We start from the raw sequence: 8,826 nt of genomic DNA, 5'->3' as shown, positions 1-8,826 counted from the left end.
GGGAAGCTGGTGGCGGGAAAGTCCTGAGGCGATCATAAGATGGAGTCCTATCTGCCATCTTGGTGTCCTTTCCCAAACCCGCCAGACCTGTCACTTACCAGTGCAGATTAATCTTCCTAAAACTCTGCCCACTGCATAGAGAACAGAGTTCAAACCTGTTAGCAAGGCATCTGAATCCTTCCAGAAACTGCATTCAGTCTGCCTTTGTTCCTAGTATTTCCCCCACTTGAACAGTATGCTCCAGCCAGCTAAATTTCCTCATTCTTACCTTGATCTATCTGGTACTTTCCATGTTTATCAATTTTCCTCTAACTCTGTGGTGTGATGACAGCTTATTCAATTTTCTAACAAACTTCTAAAATGTTATTTCTAGAAAAGTCCAGCCACTTTGTTTTACAGATGAGGAAAAAAGAGGCCTGGAGCAGCAGTGTGCTTTGCTTAAAGACACAGATAATTAGTAACAGATGCAAGAGAGACTAGAACAGTTCTCAAGGAGTGCCCTCCCTACTCTTCCAAGCCACCTCCCTCTGCCCTGCCCTGCCCTGCTGGGGCTAAGACTTTCCATACAGTTTGCATGACAATAGCACGGCCTCAAGTTTACATTTAGCAACTTGAACTGTCAACTTTAAATTATTATTTCACTTTAACATGTTTTTCTCCCAAGGTCGATTCAAAACCCTCTAAGAACCAAGACTGTATCATATTCTTCCTTATAGAATCCAAATAATGGTAATGATTATAGGCGCTTGGGTGGCTCAGTCAGTTAAGCATCTGACTTTGGCTCAGGTCACGATCCCAGGGTTCGTGGGTTTGAGCCCCGTGTCGGCCTCAGTCCTGACAGCTCAGAGCCTGGAGCCTCCTTTGGATTCTGTCTCCCTCTTTGTCTGGCCTTACCCTGCTCATTCTCTGTCTCTTCCTGTCTCTCAGACATAAATAACATTAAAAAATTTTTTTTAAATAATGGTAATGATTAGAGAATACCAACAGTATTTTTTGTGTACATATTCTGTGTCAGCCACTGCATAAACTTGTTGCATGCATAATCCCATTTAGGTCTCCTAACAACTCTGTGGTCACTATCATTGTTTCATACATGACACAGTGAAACTCAGAGAAGTTGAATAACTGTCCAAGGTCACAAAGCTATCAATTATCATAGACAGCCTTTGAAGTTAGGTTTCTAAAACTAAGATTTCAAAACTGACACTNTGTGAAATTTATTTAAAATTTTTTAAAATATTTATTTATTTTTGAGAGAGAGGCAGACAGACAGACAGAGCATGATCAGGGGAGGGGCAGAGAGAGAGGGAGACACAGAATCTGAAGCAGGCTCCAGGCTCTGAGCTAGCTGTCAGCACAGAGCCCGACACGGGGCCTGAACCCACGAACAGTGAGATCATGACCTGAGCCGAAGTTGGATGCTTAACTGGCTCAGCTACCCAGGTACTCCTACAGGTAACCATCTAATAAGATTTCTACAGGTGAGGAAATTGAAACATAGAGAAAATATCTTGTTTGGGTTACAGCATTGACCGATTGAAGGGCAGGGATCAGAAAAGTTAGGGAGCTAGACTATGGAACCCATAGTTTTACTCATTACCCTATATTGCTCCTCATATAGATTTCTTGTCATTCACATAGTTACTAAGGGTAAGGGGACCAAAAGACAAAATTGGTTTCAATTCATAAAATTGGACTATTTCTATACACCCAGGCAATACTGGATGGAGTTCCCAAAGATGTTCTGATAATCATGTAGATTAATTTGAAACCCCTGGGGGTGTCCACAAAGTGAAAGAGTGTAGTTAGCAACGCAGATACCACGTGCCTGTTGCCTAAGATTTGCAGAGGAACCAACAACAAACTACTTGAGCCATTCATTCCTCTATTATGTGTCTGGCAGTGGCGTTGAAAGATACTAGTTCTCCCTTCTCTCCTTCGTGGAACCTCAACCCAGCTGCTCTTTAAAATCAGTTGCAGAGCTTTGAGGGGTGCCTGGAGGGCTCAGTCAGTGAAGCGTCCAGTTCTTGGTTTCTGCTCAGGTCATGATCTCACGGTTTGTGAGCCCTGCATTGGGCTCCGCAGGACAATGCAGAGATGGCTTGGGAATCTCTCTCTCCCCCTCTCCTTCTCTGACCCTCCCTCTCTCCCTCTTTCAAAATAAATAAACTTTAAAAAATAATAACAAAATAAAATAAATTGCAGAGCTTTGAGAAAAGCTGATATCCGGGATCCACCTCCCAGACATGCTGGATCAACTGATCTGAGAATGGAGCCAAGGCACAAGTTTGGTTTTTTTTTAAATTCCTTCAGATGAGTCTAATATTTAGCCAGAGTTGCAACCCACTTCTCTATCACATCAATGTAGGGAAGGTGAGGAGTGTACATTTAGTCTCCCTAAGTTCCCTTAATACTGTTGTGCTGTTTCCACTTACGCATGCTCGGTTTAAGTCTGTGGTAGTTTACATCAATCTTAATAAGTTATACTTTCAAAGTTTGTTATATTTTGTACCACTCGTATTCTGTATTCGTAGCTAACTAATTTACAAGTATGATGGTGCATAAGCTGTTTTGAGATGCAGTACCTTACATAGCCACTAGGGAAATACGTGAATTATGCAGCATTTAGGGCTTTTTGAGAAACAAAAACCAGAAAACTTTTGAAGCCTTTTATAAACAGAAAATACTGACAGTGAATCAGCTAGAGTGTATGCAAAACAATAATAATTTTGCTTTGATTATACAAAGTGAAGTTTCTTGTTTGAGCTAGAGTTGCTTTTNCATATAGGCACTCCTATCTCTAAATGGGAGGCTTTCTCTATATTGTCATAGCATTTCATATCATATATTACATTTGAGGGGAAAAATTGAATCTCATACTTTTATAATCCCCATAGTACAGAGCACATAGTAGATGTTCAATAAATACATGTTGACAGCTGACTGGTTTTCCTCNCATGACCTAAGCGAAAGTCGGACACTTAACCGACTGAGCCACCCAGGCGCCCCAAGATTTTCAATTTATATTCCACATTAAAATGGTTTTTTCTGTATTCCAAACAATCCTGTGTACCCTGTACCTTAATCAGTTTTCAGGTACCTGAATATGCCTATAACTACATATCTCATTTTATGTGTATTTTGGTCTTGGTAGAGAAGGATCACTCAATATAATAAGCCTCCTTGAAATTTCATGACAGTAAAAGATTAGCTATAGAATCAGTTCTTGGGTCAACGTTACATATTGAATGAAAAAAAAAACAATTGGGTTTAATGAATATAAGGCTGTGCATGGTTAATATTTTGGAGTTTATTTCATACGTACACAATAATCAATAAGATTATTCTCATGAACACAAGTTTTCAGAAACTGAAGTGACGACATTCAGAACCAAGTCAGATTTATTCTATTTTTAAAAATTTTTTTAATGTTTGTTTATTTTTGAGAGATAGAGCACAAGCAAAGGAGGGGAAGAGAGAGAGGGAGACACAGAATCTGAAGCAGACTCCGGGCTCTGAGCTGTTAGCACAGAGCCTGATGTGGGGCTCGAACTCACGAACTGTGAGATCATGACCTCAGCTGAAACTGCATGCTCAACTGACTGGGCCACCCGGGCACCCCCCAAGTCAGATTTATTCTATACAGCGTTTTTAGTGGTTTCCCTCTTTCTTCCTTTTTTCCTGTATGCTGCACATCTTTTAAAGTACTCGGTAATTGATGTTATTGTCTCGTACACCATTAAATCTGCTCATCAGGGATGGATACACGAGGGAACCCAGGACGATGGCTGGTTTTATAGTGTGATTTGTTAAAGGTTTCATATTTACCTGGCTTATGAGCCAGAGGTAATCTAAATTAAAATCAATGAAGAACAAAAGTGAAAAGCATTTAGGAACATTATTCATAGATGCTAATAAAATGCCATGACTTAATTATTAGTGGGTCTGTTTCATTGTCATTTTCATTGTCGAGCCACGCTGTGTTCTAATTCCTGACTCTTAGAATCTTACATGAAGAGATTCAAGAATAGGGATTTGAATTCGTTCGTGTTTGCCTCAGTGCTTTGATTCATTTGACCTAAAGAGATACAGGGGAAGAAAAGGGTTGGCCCTAGCCATATCTGCTCCACTGTGTCGTCTCTGCCCTTCTAACGTCCCTAGGAAAGAGTCAACTGCTAGGATCTGGAACTGACTTCTGCTGTTGCTGTCTGCATGCCAAGGAGGCATTGCTCAGTCCCACTGGTGAAGCATGTGCGATAGTTATTTTTTCCCTATCTGTGGAGCAGACCTATTCTTATTGTGTCCTCAGCTCACGGTGGACTAGGGCAGGCTATGCAGGATGGTTGGCTGGGAACTTGCTAAAGGGGGGCGTAAGACTATGGACTTGGGAGTCTGGCAGCCTGGGATCAAATCCTGGGTAGCTTTGGTAGGATCATTTCACCTCTCTGTGCAACCGTTTCCTCATTTGTAAAATAGCTATAATACAGGGGCACACGGGTTCCTCAGTTGGTTAAGCATCTGACTCTTGATCTCAGCTCAGGTCTTATCTCAGGGTCGTGAGTTCAAGCCCCGCCTTGAGATCCATGCTGGGCATGGAGCCTACGTTAAAAAAAATAACAAAATAAAATAGCTACCATACATGTGCATATCTCATAGGGTGGCAGTAAGGATGGAATGACTTAATACAAGAGAAGTACTTATCACTGCCTGCAACCTGGTAAGTAGTGTGTAAGTGCATTATGTTTATGAACACAACACAGGAATATATCCTATGACACCTTCTCTTCCTCACCTCTGTCTTCCAAGCATTACCAAACCCCAGAGAAGTATTTTTCAAACTCTAGGTGGTGACTTTTTGGTTTCTAAAATCAATTGTGCGGAGTGTGACCGGTATTGATTTTCAGTTGCAGGAGAATAGAATACACTAGAGTGCCTCACACCAAGAGTGAGTTTGGTTCCATAAAATATTTGGTCCACATATGTTTGTGTGACTGTGTGTGTTTCAGCTCACAATTTCAAATGGATTTTATTCAGTGCATACGTTTCATCTCCCCCACTAAATCGGAGGGAAAAGGAAAGACTCCATGGAGTGCACAGCCATTTAAACCATCCCAGCCTAACCAAGGTGTGTGTCACTATAGCTGATAACGTGACTGACTACAGAAGCGATTCTCAACCAGTTATCTTTGTAGAGGGCTACAGTTGAACCTCTCCCTCTCGTCTGTGATCTATATCCCTGGTGGCATTGGGAAGTAGAGGCATGGAAGTGGCTGGGATAAATACCCTGCACCTTTGAGAACCATTGCACTGTAAGCTCCTTAAGATGCATCACCCTTTTTGGCCTTTCTTCCCAGTATCCTGCACATTCGAGATGTGTAATACATAGTTACTGAATAAATCACCAAGATTCACATAGACCTGTGCTTAAAGAATGCTGATAACACTTACAGAACAAATCCATTTGTTAAATGAGCCTTATTGAACAACTACTAGTGGGGGCAAAATATGTTTTACAAATAATCTGATGGTAATGGAAAGGCATTGTCAGATCTGCACACCACTGAATATTTGGAGGAAAAAAATCCCCTGTTTCTTTCTAAGGATGCTATTCTTTATGATGGATGTTAGCAGTTCTCCTTTGGCAAACAGTCTCCAGATATGACATTGCTAAAGTCGGCAATCTGTCTGCCTCCTCTCTTGGTTGGATGCAAATACAAGTGTCTCTTGCTTAACACAAGAGGCAAATGCACAAATACTTATTATGTACAGGAGGCTTCACCCAAAAAAACTTTAAAGTAAAATAATTTTATGAATTGTGCACAGCTTTTGATGAATTTCTCAAAATTTCCTCCTCTACTCACTGGAAAATTTCCTCCAAGTCTTACCACTGTTTGAATATAAACAAATTCACAGTTAGAATAAGCATAATGGAGGGGCACATGCGTGACTCAGTTGTTTGAACATCTGACTCTTGATTTCAGCTCAGGTCATGATCCCAGGGTCATGGAATCGAGCCCCATGACGGGCTCCGCGCTGAGCGTAGAGCCTACTTGGGATTCTCTCTCTCTCTCTCTCTCTCTCTCTCTCTCTCTCCCCCCCCGCCCCTCCCCTGCTCACTGTCTGTCTCTCAAAAAGAAAAAAAAAAGTCTAAACACATAATGTTAACTGACTCATGTTTGCCTGAATTATGCAAGGTCTCAGAGTCCCTCCAAGGTATGTTCTGGACTTTCCCAAAAGAAACCTTCTGGGTCCTGATGGATCCTCTCAGGGTCTCCCCATCAAGTTGCTCTGATTGATATTCGATATTTAAGAACCCTATGTGAGAACCACATCCCCACCTTGCTGCTGCTGCCGTGTGCACCTCCATGCAAGTGTGCTGCCTTGTGTCGAGGAGAGATCCCCGGGTACCGTCCACACTGGCCCTGCTGGGGTCCTGCAGCTTCTACTGCATTGGAGCCAGGCTGCCATTCATGAGAAATGGAAGCGCAGTCCCTCTCCTGATGCTGAGCCACACTCAGAAAGGAGGTGTCAGGCATAGCCACGCCAGTGCTCACATGCCCAAGCCTTCTGCTAAAACAGCTCCTTGAGCTGATGTGTGAGGCTCTTCTTCCCTGGCATCTGGCAGGAGTCCGTGGCACTGGCATAACTACTATTTTTCTTTTCTTTTTAAAAAAAATTTTTTAAAAATGTTTTTGTTTATTTTTGAGAGAGAAACAGTACAAGTGGGGGAGGGTCAGAGAGAGGGAGACACAGAATCCGAAGCAGGCTCCAGGCTCCGAGGTCTCAGCACAGAGCCCCATGCGGGGCTCGAACCCACGGACCTTGAGATCATGCCCTGAGCTGAAGTCGAATGCTTAACCAATTAAGCCGCCCAGGGGTCCTTAACTACTGTTTTTCAGAAGGCACCACAGGTGTGGACACTGAAGCCTCAAGAGCTTTTCAGGGGCCTACAAAAATATTTGAGACCTAAAACGTTAAAAAAGTAGTAAAATATAAAANACATACCCTTATAAGAATATGGGTTCTACTAGTATATTAAATGTGCATCATTGGAAAACCACTTTTAAAGAGAGAAAAAACTTCCATCATTAGAAAACAGCTTGACCAGAATTCTTGTTTATGGATGACGAGTGTTCAATTATCATGATAATATAGAGTGTGCTGACTGTAATTTACAGAGCACACTCACACTTCTGATCACTGGGAGATCAGCACCACCCATATTGAAAGAGAATAGGGGCGCCTGGGAGGCTCAGTCCGTTCAGCGTCTGACTTCCACTCAGCTCATGATCTCACAGTTTGTGAGTTGGAGCCCCACATGGGGCTCGCAGCTGTCAGCACAGAGCCCACCTCAGATCCTCTATCCCTCTCTCTCTCTCAAAACTAAACATTTACAAAAAGAGACTAATTCAACACTACAATAATACTACAATACTACAATCAAACGTTCTTTAGTGCCTATAATGAAATAGGTACTATTTTAAACACGTTAAACTCATGACAGCCCTCTGAGGCAGCGCCCATTATTAGCCAAACTTTGCAGATGAGGACACTTGGGGGATGTTTGCCCAAGGCAGGCAGTGATGGACCTGCAACCTGAACTCAGGTCTCCTGACTTCACATGCAGTGTTCTTTCCTCGAGAACACACCAACCTAAACCCTTGACAAAGTAACCGGGCAGTCGGCACGACTCTAAAGTCATTGTGCTGCCACACGACCCCAGGATGATGGAAGTCATTGAATTCATCCTCTGCCTCCAGGCGGGACAAACTAGAAATCACTCCTGACGCACGTAAATCCATCTTGTTTTCAGACACACGAGAGGAAGAGATTTCACAAGCTCCTACAGCAACATCCGGGATATAAAGAAGAGCTTCTCCTATAGCTCTAACCCTATTGCCTGTTCTTGGGAAAAGAGGAAAACCTCATTAAAATTACATTTTATTACCCTTGGGGAATGCTAAACGGACGCTAATCCAATACAGATTTGGTCCTAAATGTCAAGACTTTTGAGAGAGCTGAAGATCAGTAAAGCTGATGTCATTCCGTTTTGAGATGAGTAGACAGGAGAAGAGCGGTCCTTCAGCAGAAGCACTCCAGGCAAATTCATAAGGAATCCAGTTCATTCTCCCCTTGACAGGACCCTGCATGCTTGCCTTCGGGCGGTGGTCAGGGAACTGCAGCCTAGGGGCCAAATACGGCCCACTGCCTGTTCTCGTATGGACTGCAAGCAAAGAATCGTTTTTATGTTTTTGATAGTTGAGAACATCAAAAATAATATTTTGTGTGGGGTGCCTGGGTGGCTCAGTCGGTTAAGCGTCTGACTTTTGATTTCTGCTCAGGTCGTGATCTCACAGTTCATGGGTTCGAGCCCAGCAACAGGCTCTGCACTGACAGGGTGGAGCCTGCTTTGGGATTCTCTCTTTCCCTCTCTCTCTGCCCCTCCCCTGTGTTCTTTCTCTCTCAAAATAAATAAACATTAAAAAAATATATTTTGTGGCANGTAACAGAGGCCATATGGCCAGAAGGGCCTAAAACATGTACTATCTGGTCCTTTACAGAAAAAGGTTTCTGATCTCTGGTAGAGGGGAAAATGAAAACAAATACCTTTTTTTGCCCACCCACTTCCCTTCACTCAGGTAAAGGAGGGCATGAAACATTTGGCAGCAGGAAGGCCCTAAGCATCTGGAAGACCTCACTGGGACTTCTGTGTAAGCCCTGTTCTGGTTTTACTTAAAACTTGGGCAGCCATGGCCCCAGAGTAGTTCTTGCCCATGCAACTCCCTTAGCTCCCATAGTGTTGCTTGACAGAGTTGAGAGGGAGTA

This window comes from Crocuta crocuta, unplaced genomic scaffold, assembly GCF_008692635.1.
Source record: "Crocuta crocuta isolate KB4526 unplaced genomic scaffold, BGI_CrCroc_1.0 scaffold581, whole genome shotgun sequence".
NCBI classification, from domain to species: domain Eukaryota; kingdom Metazoa; phylum Chordata; class Mammalia; order Carnivora; family Hyaenidae; genus Crocuta; species Crocuta crocuta.
The sequence above is the reverse complement of the archived record's forward strand: the minus strand, read 5'-3'. Positions refer to the sequence as shown.